The sequence below is a fragment of the Eschrichtius robustus genome, chromosome 6 (assembly GCF_028021215.1).
Source record: "Eschrichtius robustus isolate mEscRob2 chromosome 6, mEscRob2.pri, whole genome shotgun sequence".
Taxonomy (NCBI): domain Eukaryota; kingdom Metazoa; phylum Chordata; class Mammalia; order Artiodactyla; family Eschrichtiidae; genus Eschrichtius; species Eschrichtius robustus.
This window is the reverse complement of record NC_090829.1, coordinates 877,606-889,618: the sequence shown is the minus strand read 5'-3', so window position 1 is coordinate 889,618 and position 12,013 is coordinate 877,606. Positions and strand designations below refer to the sequence as shown.

Below are 12,013 nucleotides of genomic sequence, written 5' to 3'. Positions count from 1 at the left end.
GCTTGGCACCTGGGAAGGGAGTCTTATCCTCAAAGGGGTACAGTCATTGGTGTCCCAGGAAGAGGGGCATTTAATCATGATTTTTAACATGTACATTATTTGTTTCTGGTCAGTGTGCTCTTTTCTTTAAGAATTAAAGCAGATGTACACTGTATGTTTGATACGCCAAAAACAGGCTATTTTTGTTGGCATAAAATTCAAGTTAACTCACGTATAAGCCAGAATGACTTCCCTATATATAAGTACGTGAAAATTTCTTTTATCAACTCCCCCCATTTGATCATATATCTTTCAGTAGAAAGCATTAATTATCAAAAATTGTCCCTGGAGGCTGGGATGGTCATTGTTCCTGCCCTGGGTTCATCCCGTCCCTCGGTGCTAGGCCTGCCTCTTTCCTCTTTTTTCCCTTAGGAATAGAGTTGCCTAGGTATTCTCCTTGGGGGGCAGGTAATTAATTGAATGTAATGGATAAGCACGGAGTTATATTGACAGGGAAGCATTTTCATAGTCTATACATTTTATCGGCCATATCAAACTGTCACACAAACATTGTGTGTGTGCTTTTATTAGCAGTAGACTGGAGGCACGCAATGATACATGTTATGAGAAGCTTGATAGCTAAGAAAAGAATAATATGTATTATGAAAATGATAATTATATGTAAAGCAGAGTGGAAAAAAAATGTCTATTCCTGAAGGGAGCCAACTAAACAGGTCATTTAAAGTGTCAGTTTTGCTTACATCTAGCCTTTTGAGAAATTCTTTCTAGGTGTGTCTCAACTTCTCCAGAGGTATTAATATAAGTGCAACAAGTAGTATAAGCGATAGCACAAATACCCCCTTGTTTAGCCAGTAGAGGATCTAGTATTAATTGAGCTAAGAAATTTAGGGATGTCTGCTGTGCTACAATGTTGTTTGCAATCTTTTCAGTTATTTGACCAATGATGGCTGATAGATTTCTGAGCATAACTTTGTGGACATTAACTCTTGCATTAGGAGCCAAGATTCCTAAAAGATTTTTGCCACCAGATAACTTGGTATTTTGCTAACATGGATCTCTTGACTCTGTCTCTTGAAGAGAGAAAAGAGGGTCATCTATTTCCTGATGTATAGACAACGGGGTAACATAATGTCCTAATAAACATAAACCTGCTATCTGTCAGTTATTAAGACATTTATGTGCCCATCCTTGGGAAGGTGAGTCAATTCCAATACTACGTATAAAGACAAAACTGGGGCGGGGTGGGGGAACAAGTGATCCCTCCCAGAATGTTCTCATTGATAGCCTCATTAATTGGGGGTTTTGTTCAGATGGTATTAAACCATGGGTCATTTCTCTTGCAGGCTTTCCAGAAAACATTTCTATGGAATTTGGTATAAGGGAGTTGCTGGCATAATTTTCTTGCGTTTTTAAAGACATTTTTCAATTAAGTAAGAGACAGAGCAAAGGAGTCCTAGGGTGAGTTGTTCTCAGTCTCTAAGGACTTAGGATAGTATGAAACGATGGACATATTAATATGTTAAATAATTTGAACCTGAAACGTTTTGCCAGAGGGAGGTTGGTCTAGGTAAGTGGTTATATTAGTGACATCTGAAAAGTTGATGACAGGAATTATGAGGGGCTTCTATTGGTCTTATATTGACCGAGGAATTTTTTTTTAATTAATTAATTTATTTATTTTTGGCTGTGTTGGGTCTTCGTTGCTGCGCGCGGGCTTTCTCTAGTTGTGGCGAGCGGGGGCTACTCTTCGTTGCGGTGCGCGGGCTTCTCATTGCGGTGGCTTCTCTTGTTGCAGAGCATGGGCTCTAGCCACGCGGGCTTCAGTAGTTGTGAAGCAGTAGTTCTTCGAGGGCTCTAGACCACAGGCTCAGTAGTTGTGGTGCACGGGCTTAGTTGCTCCGTGGCATGTGGGATCTTCCCGGACCAGGGCTCAAACCTGCGTCCCCTGCATTGGCAGGCGGATTCTTAACCACTGCGCTACCAGGGAAGTCCTTGACCGAGGAATTTGATGACAGATCCGACAATTGGTAAGATGGCCCCCAGTCACTATACTCTGTGACAACTTTACTAAAGAATTTTCTTTTCACCCTGTACATTGGGGCAAAGTATAGTCAGAAGTAAAACAGTAACTTTAAATTTTGATGAAGAGACAGACATTTGGTAAACAGTACAGTTAGGTTAGTAGGGTGAATCTTACAGGCCTGGTCCAGACTCTTGGGTTAGCTGTTTACTACTGCTGTCATCCTCTTCTTGTCCTGGCTTGGTGGCATTGATCTTAGTCAAAACCAGGTGTCAGATGTAGGGGATGAAGTCCACTCAGGTGGAGGGGTCTTTTTTAAAATGGAGATGTGAATCCATGAGTCTATGCCTTCTAATTTGGCAGTCCATGGATTAGTGATTAATACTTGGTAAGGTCCTTTCCAACGTGCCTGCAAAGAATCTTCTATTTTAGGTCTTTTCCAAAAAACCAAAATTTCCAGGTTGTTATCCATGATCCTTAAGGTCTTTATCTCCCGGGAGCTCACTGTGAAAGGAGTTAGCTACTAATTTTTCATTTTCCTTAAGTGTTCTACTAAGGTCCTGACAATAATGTAATATATCTCCTTGGAGTGAGGTTGGTTCATATACTTTTTCATCTAATCGCATAGGCCATCCTGCTATGATTTCGAAAGGAGACAGCTGACGTTTACCAAAAGGCATAGATCTGAGGTTGAGAAGTGATAGCAGAAGAGTTTTGGCCATGAGAGATTAAATGGTTCTGGGAGTTTTGCTAATTGCATTTTGATAGTGTCGTTAGTCCTTTCTACCAATCCGGAAGATTGGGGATGATGAGTGCAGTGAAAATGCAGCATTATTGGCCCAATGTCACAAATAGATTTAATTATTTGTTCACTTAAATTAGTTCCCCAGTCACTGTGTAATTCAGAAGGACTTCCCCAAATAGGAATTATATTTTCTAATGACAGTTTACCTACTGTTAAAACTTCAACCCAGTGTGAAAACATGCAGATCATTACCAAGACATACTGACTTCCCTGACATGGTCGAATATGTACGAAGTCCAATTGCCATACCCCAGAAGTTCCCTTAGGAAGGGGGAAGTTGGCCTGGTGACTCCTGAAGTGACTTTCTAGGATTATATTTAGGACATATATTACAACAAGCATATACTTTATGAGCCACCATGGGAGAAAGTTTCCAAATGTACTGTTTGCCCATAGAATCATTTTTTCAGGTGCCCAATTAGTTAAGGAATGTACAATATATGCTGGAGCAAGAGCAGTTGGGCTCCAAGAGGTACTATAGGTTTAATATCAGGTCCAAACCATATCTGTGTGATAGGGTTAAAAATTCCCCCCCCCCCCTTTTTAAAAAAAATTATTTATTTATATTTATTTTTGGCTGTGTTGGGTCTTCGTTTCTGTGCTAGGGTTTTCTCCAGTTGCGGCGAGCGCGGGCCACTCTTCATCGCGGTGCGCGGGCCTCTCACTCTCGCGGCCTCTCCCGTTGCGGAGCACAGGCTCCAGACGCGCAGGCTCAGGAGTTGTGGCTCACGGGCTTAGTCGCTCCGCGGCATGTGGGTTCGAGCCCTGGTCTGGGAAGATTCCCCCTTTTTGTTGTCACATCTGTTTCTCTTCTTTTGGTGGCAATTTCATGAGCCTGTAGAAGGAAATCCTTCACTGAGTCAGCAGGACTAACAGAGAGCAATGGACATTCTTGAGACTGGACAGAATGATTATTTAAAGTTGCTTGCTTAGTGGCAGCATCAGCAAGCTGAATTCCTTTAGCTTCCATAGTCTCATATTTGGAATGTCCTGGGTTTTAAAAATTGCTAACTCTTTTGGCAATTGTATAGCATTTAATAACTCTGCAACTGGTTTTCCATATTTTAATAGGTTGTCCTGAAGCAGTTTAAAACAAAAACAAAAACAAAAAAACAAACCTCGTTGCCATAACATTCCAAAGTCATGTGTCACTCCAAAGGCATAAGGACTGCCAGTATAAACATTTGCTATCTGGTCTTTAGCTAGTTGACAAGCTTGAGTTAAAGCAATTAATTCACCTTGTTGTGCTGACTTAATTTCTGGTGAATAAGGGCTTTCAATTATATCCGCTGCAGATGTTACTGCATGTCTATCTCAAAAATATCCTTGTTCATCTTTTAAGTAGGACCTGTCTGTAAACCAACTTAGATTTGCATTGTCAAAGGGAGTTTCTTGTATGTTACTCCTAGGAGCAAGAATATAATCCATTAATAAAATGCAGTCACGGTTGTTTGAGGTCACACTCTTTCCTATAAACCAGTCTAGCCCAGAGGCCATTCTTAAGTGGAAAATATAATTTCAAGAGTCAATTCCCTTCAGTTTTATTGTGTATGTGTTACTTCAGAGCACCTGAGAAGGGTCCTTCCATCTAAGTTGGGGAGAGAGAGTCCTTTAAATGATGTCTTTTACAGCATTCATAATCTCCTGGGTGCAGGTCATGGGGCATCTAATCCTCATCCAAAGATAGATTACTGTGATCAGCTTCAGAAACAAGCTTAGAATATACTTTTAATAATTCAGTTAAACTGTACAATAATGCTACACACAACAAAGAGACATCTTGGGTGTAGGTAGTAAATACAAAACCTCTGATGTATATATATAAAACATCAATATTCACAGAGGTATATCATTGAAACAAAATTTTTCTCTCTAAATTACCCTCATTTTTACCAAATAGAGTCAAATTAAGACTGATTTGTCTGCAAAACAAGTCTGGTTTCAGTACACTTTGCCTGATTATCTACATAAGTGGCATTGATTATATGGGCTCTTTTAAATTTGGTTTTGTGAAACTTTTCCTAAGGGATCTCAAACAAATTTTAAAAGGCCTCGCAAAGCTAGGAAAGCCATGCCATTAGCCATGCCAGGAAATACCTGCAGATTTAGATGAATTTCTCTCTTCTCGAGTTCCAACATGTCTTGAGGTTCTTCATCTGTCAGGAAACAGCCTTCCTTATTCACCTGGAAAGGCTGCTGGGAATCTAAGAGTTTCCAAATTCTGGAGGGATTGGGTAGAGAGAAAACATAAATGCTTCAATTCTGTTTATGAAGGGTATAATTTTCCAAATTGCCGCAAGTCATAATTAGATTAAGGGGAAAGGTTCCCTTTAAGGTTCCCTTTAAAAACAAAGATTAAAAGTCAGCAATATTTCAGACAAAGAGTCGTAAAAATATAATCATATTTATCAACTCATTCAATCCTATGTAATTAATTCTTGTTCTGTTTGAGTCCAGTTTTTCCATTAGTTTTGTTGAGCTCGCCTGATGATTGGGGATGATAGTGACAGTGAGAATTTCAAGAAGTTTGTGAGGGGTTTGTGTTAAGCCTTGTAGGATTTGCCCAGTGAAGCAGGTGCCTTGATCACTGGAGACTCTAGAAGGTATGCCCCAAGTGGAAAACATATTTTTAAACAGTTTCTTTGTCATTGTGAGGGCATCAACCTTGCAGCAAGGGAAGGCTTTAACACATCAAATAAAAAGGAGGGTTTGGGGACTTCCCTGGGGGTCCAGTGGTAAAGAACCCACCTTCCAATGCAGGGGATGCGGGTTTGATCTCTGGTCAGGGAACTAAGGTCCCACATGCCTCAGGGCAACTAAGCCCATGTGCCGCGACTACTGAGCCTGCGAGCCTCAACTAGAGAGCCAGCTTGCTGCAAACTACAGAGCCCATGCGCTCTGGAGCCCACGCCCCACAACTAGAGAGCCCGAGCGCCCCAACGAAAGATCCTGCGTGCCGCAATGAAGATCCCACCTGCTGCAACTAAGACCCAATGCAGCCAAAAATAAAAATAAAAAAGTGGGGTTTGCCGGGGGCAGGGAAGAGCCAAGCAGCTGTCTTGGGTTTCCCATAGACCTGATTGTTTAATTCACAGCTATTGAATTAAACAGACACCTTAATTTCTTTCATTTAGGAGCACGCTGTTACAAGGACATCAGGATGGCAGAAATCTGACAATGAGGGGTTAATTTTGTAGAAGCAGAATGGACTTTATCTGCATGTGCCGTAATCTTTACAGATTCTGTTGTGGTTGCCTTTGTACGAAAGTCAGGGCATTTTCCTAATACTCGGGTTCACTCCCTTTAGTGTGAGCCTCAATTTTGATGACATGACAGATAATATTTTATGTCAGGACATATAAGATTTCTAGGCGTTTCATATCACTTCTGGAACATTTATAATATATATACTTATGTAGACATAATGTGAAGAAGGCTTAATGTTACCTTTTATTGACAATGCTTCCCATGTAATATAATATACTAAATAATCCTAAAGACTTTATTTTCTATTCAAAAACAACCAACTCTATGACAAACTTATCTATCCTTTTCTCCATTCTTTATATCGTCTATCACTGACAACATATATGCTACTTTTTACATAGTGAAATGCTTCCCTTGTTATTTTAGTAATGTTAATTACACGTGTTATAATTTTTAACCCTTAAAGAAACCCTTAATCTCTAGTGAAAATCAAGGGGCAAGTAATCGATTCTCTTTGTCATACCAGTATTTCCTGATTAGCAAACTTAAGAACATATTCCATAACCTCTAAAAACATACATTTTTCTCATAGCATAATTTCTTTTTAATGTGGTATAAGATGTGTGTCTAATAAACCCAAACATCTTTAGTTTTTCTCTAAAGAAGACAGCAGACAAATTGAGACATGCTTAGCAATGAATGTTTCAGTATTTTTATCTAAATTGGAAATTATCTGGATATTCAATGAATTTGCATCATTTAATTTAATTTAGCAAAACTCTAAAGTTTCAAGTTACCAAAAATCTGGAGAAACTGTTTTTAGTTAGACATACCATAAAGCACAATCATTTTGAAAGAGTTCACCTAAAAACTTTTATCCCATTGATCTCTATTTCATCACTTATGAGAATATCATAGTACCAAGTTAATTTTTTGCTGACTAATTTTGAAGCAGAGATAACATGAACTTATTAACTTTTAGTTAACCTGGGAACAATGAAAGTACTATACTTAGTGTTGATGACCCTGAAGACATTTCTGAATTAATCAAGCTAAAAACTTAGGATTGTTTTCATTTATTAAAGATTAATTCTAGATCACATGATCCTTTAAAAATTTGGATTAGGTTTTTTTTGTTACATTTAGAAATATTTAATTTGTAAGCACTTGCTTTTAAGTCAATTACATAGCGCTTTTACAAATTCATATTAATAATGTCACCTGGAGGTAGAAACTGATCACATTTATAACATATACACAAGCATACATACATCCAGATAGACATAGACAGAGCAGACAGAGATCTCATAGCTTTCCTGCTTGCATTTAAAAAGGCTTTTTTTTTTTTTTTTTTTTTTACATTTTAGATTCTACTAATTGAGCCAAGGCTGTAGTCTCAAGCAGTGTGGGCTGTCTTTGCATTTCAAGAGCATGATAAGAGTTATTACTTCAAGTGTTCTCCTAGGAGTACTTTTCTCTCTCAGGGTCAAAATTTTGAAAAGGTATATTATCAAGCCAGCTGTATTTAATTGTGCATGCAAAAAATCAGTTTTGGAATGTCAAAAAAAATTTTACCCTAGCCATTTTAGGGTTAGATAAGTACTTGCAAGTATTGGCTCCACACCAGTTGTAGAAGCCAGCCAGAGTTCCAGTGGGTGGCTTCCTCTCCAGGAGCTGGGAGGCTTTAGAAGCACAACCTTCCACTTTCTCTTAGTTTCATTTTATTATAAAGTGTGAATCAAAAATTAAATTTAAATGTTCAATTTTATGCCACATTCTGAAACGTTAACCAGCTCAATTCACTCCAAAATTCATTCCAAGCCTTCCTGCCTGGAAATTCCCTCTAGGTCTTCTGCCTTGGAACTTCCCCCTATGGCCTCTGGATGGGAAATTTACCAGTACACACTTAAGACTTCAAGTCTTAAGACAACAGCTCAAATAAAAGTCATGTGCCATCACTTAATACAAGGAGATTCAGATATCAGGAAAAACTCACTGAATCACCTGAAAGGCGCTGTGAAGCTGGAGGAACTCAAGGGGCAGGCCCATGCTTGATACCAAGCCCCACTCCAAAGTAGACCGCAGGTGACCTCAAACGGGTTTTTCTGATATCCTACCGACCATGTCAAATAATGTCTATGAAAATAATCAATAACCAATCAATAATAAGAATAGAAAAGAGTTTTATTTGAGCTAAACTGAGGACTAGCCCAGAAGCCTGCTTCCCAGATTACTCTGAGAAACTGCTCTGGAAAAAGCAGGGTTTTCAGCACAGTTTTACCTTGTCAGAACAAAGAACATTAAACAAGTCAGGGATACATTGCTTCAAGGTTTCAAAAAACAGACCAGCACGTACACATACAGCACATCCAGAATGGCCTTGGCACCTGGGAAGGGAGTCTTATCATAAAAAGAGGACCAGCATTGGTGTCCCAGGAAGAGAAGAAGTTAATCTTTATTTTTAACATGAACATGCTATACTTCTGGTCAGTGTGCCCTTTCCTTTAATAATTAAAGCAGATGTACAACATATGTGTGATAGGCCACAAACAGGCTATTTTAGTTAGCATAAAATTCATATTAACTCATGTATAAGCCAGAATGACTTCCCTATATTTCAATATGTGAAAGTTTCTTTCATCACCTTCCCCCTCTCTATCTCTCTGAGGCCTCCAGGAAAGACAGGACTAGTTCACGGCCACACATGATGCAGGGAGTCCAGCTGGACTATTGTTTTTCTACCCTCAGTCCTGGGCATAAGTTTGTATACTATCTGTGCACATTCGCTGACCAGGTGTCCATTCAGATCTTTCCCAATTTTTAAAAAATATGGAACGTTTCATGAATTTGCATATCATTTTTACTCAGGGTTCATGGTAATTTTCTCTGTATTGTTCCGACTTTTAGTATATGTGCTGCCGAAGCAAACACTTTTCCTAGTTTTAATGGGGTTGTTTGTGTTAGAGTTGTGTGTGTGTGTGTGTGGGTCTATAGTTTTATTGAAGTATAGTTGATTTACAATGTATTCATTTCTGCTGTACAGCAAAGTGATTCAGTTTACATATACATATTCTCTTTCATATTATTTTCCATTATGGTTTATCCCAGGATATTGACTATAGTTCCCTGTGCTATATAGTAGGACCTTGCTGTTTATCCATCCTACATATAATAGTTTGCATCTGCTAAACTCAAACTCCCAATCCTTCCTTCCCCCAACCCCACATGCCCTTGCCAACCACAGGTCTGTTTTCTATGTCTTTGTGTATGTTTCTGTTTCATTGATATGTTCATTTGTGTCATATTTTAGATTCCACATATAAGAGATATCATATGGTATTTGTCCTTCTCTTTCTGACTTCACTTACTATGATCTCTAGATCCATCCATGTTGCTGCAAATGGCATTATTTCATTCTTTCTTATAACATATGTAAAGTGATTCATTATATATATGTCACATCTTCTTTATCCATTCATCTGTCGATGGACATTTAGATTTCCATGTCTTGGCTGTTGTAAATAGTGCCGCTATGCACCCCTATGAACATAGGGGTGCATGTATCTTTTTGAAGTATAGTTTTTTTGGATATATGCCCAGAAGTGGGATTGCTGGATCACATGGAAACTCTCTTTTTAGTTTTTTGAGGAACCTCCATACTATTTTCCATAGTGGCTGCACCAATTTACATTCTCACCAACAATACAGAAGGGTTCCCTTTTCTCCACACCCTCTCCAGCATTAATTATTTGTAGACTTTTTGATGATGGCCATTCTGACTGGTATGAGGTAGTACTCGTGATAGTTTTGATTTGCATTTCTCTAATAATCAATGATGATGAGCATCTTTTCATGTGCCTATTGGCCATCTGTATGTATGGAGATATGTCTATTTAGATCTTCTGCCCATTTTTCTATTGGGTTATTTGTTTGCTTGCTGTTATTGAATTGTATGAGCTGTTTGTATATTTTGAAAATTAAGCCCTTATCAATCACATCATTTGCAATTATTTTCTCTTGGTTTGTAGGCTGTCCTTTCATTTTGTTTATGGTTTCCTTTGATGTCCAAAAGCTTATAAATTTGATTATTTCCCATTTGTTTATTTTTGCTTTTACTTATATTGCCTTGGGAGACTGACCTAAGAAAACATGGGTAAAATTTATGTCAGAGAATGTTTTGTCTATGTCCTCTTCTAGGAGCTTTATGGTATCATGTCATATATTTAAGTCTTTAAGCCATTTTGAGCTTATTTTTGTGTCTGGTGTGAGGGTGTGTTCTAACTGCATTGATTTGCATGCAACTGTCTAATTTTCCCAGCACCACTTGCTGAAGAGACTTTTTCCCATTTTATATTCTTGCCTCCTTTTAATTGACCATAGGTGTCTGGGTTTATTTCTGGGCTCTCTATTCTGTTCCATTGATCTGTATGTCTTTTGTTGTGCTGATACCACACCGTTTCAATTACTGTAGCTTTGTAGTATAGTTTGGAGTCTGGGAAGGTTATGCCTCCTGCTTTGTTCTTTTTCCTCAGAATTACTTTGGCAATTCTGGGACTTTTATGGTTCCATATAAATTTTAGAATTATTTGTTTTAGTTCTGTGAAAAATGTTGTGTAATCTGATAGGGATTGCATTAAATCTGTAGACTGCTTTGGATAGTATAGCCATATTAACAATATTAATTCTTCCAATCCAAGAGCATGGGATATCTTCCATTTCTTTGAATTATCTTCAGTTTTCTTTATTAATGTGTTATAGTTCTCAGCATATGTCTTTCACCTCCTTGGTCAATTCCTATTTATTTATTTGTTTGTTTGTTTAATTTTCAAAGGGATTGTTTGTTTATATTCCCTTTCTGATATTTCATTGTTAGTACAAAGAAATGCAACCGATTTCTGTATGTTAATCTTGTATCCTGCTACCTTGCTGAATTTGTTTATTAGTTTTAATATTTTTTTGTGTGGAGTCTTTAGGATTTTCTATATATAGTATCATGTCATCTCTACATACTGATAATTTTACCTCTTTCTTACCATTTTGAATACCTTTATTTTTTTTCTTGTCTGATTACTGTGGCTAGAACTTCCAGTACAATGTTGAATAGAAGTGGTTAGAGTGGGTATCCTTTTCTTCTTCCAGATATTACTTGGTAGGCTTTCAGCTTTTCACTGTTGAGTATTATATTGGCTGTGAGTTTGTCATAAACACCATTTATTATGTTGAGAAATGTTCCCTCTCTACCCACTTTGGTAAGAGTTTTTATCATGAATGGATGCTGAATTTTATCAGATGCCTTTATTCTGCATCTATTGAGATGATCATTGGTTTTGTCTTTTCTTTTGTTGATGCGGTGTATCACATTGATTGATTTCCATATGTTGAACCATCCTTGTGACCCTGGGATGAATCCAACTTGGTCATGGTGTACAATCTTTTTTATGTGTTGTTGGACTCAGTTTGCTAATATTTTATTGAGAGTTTTTGCATCTATAGTCATTAAAGATATTGGCCTGTAATTTCTTTTCTTGATACTGTCTTTGGTTTTGGTATCAGGGTGATGATAGCTTCATAGAATGTGTTTAGGAGTGTTCCTTCCTGTTCAATCTTTTGGGAGAGTTTGACAACAATCAGTATAAGTTCTTCTTTGTATGTTTGGTAGAACTCACCTGTGAAGCCATCTGGTCCTAGATTTTTCGTAGGGTTTTTGGTTGTTTTTTTTTTTCAGATTCTATTTCATTTCTAGTGATTGGTCTATTGAAGTTATCTATTTCTTCTTGATTCAGTTTTGGTGGGCTGTGTGTTTCTAGCAACTTGTCCATTTCTCTAGGTTGCAAATTTTTTGGCATATAATTGTTGATAGTATTCTCTTATGCTTTTTTTTTTGTATTTCTGGGGTATCAGTTGTGATTCCTCCTCTTTCATATTTTGTTTATTTGGGTCTTCTCTCTCATCTTCTTGGTGAGACTGGCCAGAGGTTTGTC

At 37.9% G+C, this 12,013-nt stretch overlaps 1 non-coding gene across 1 annotated transcript; it reads right to left on the bottom strand.

Moving 5' to 3' along the window:
* Window positions 1–8,855: 8,855 nt before the first annotated feature.
* LOC137766928 (U6 spliceosomal RNA) lies at window positions 8,856–8,963 on the bottom strand. The gene has a single exon (XR_011074454.1). It is a non-coding gene; the product is annotated as a U6 spliceosomal RNA (small nuclear RNA).
* Window positions 8,964–12,013: the final 3,050 nt, after the last annotated feature.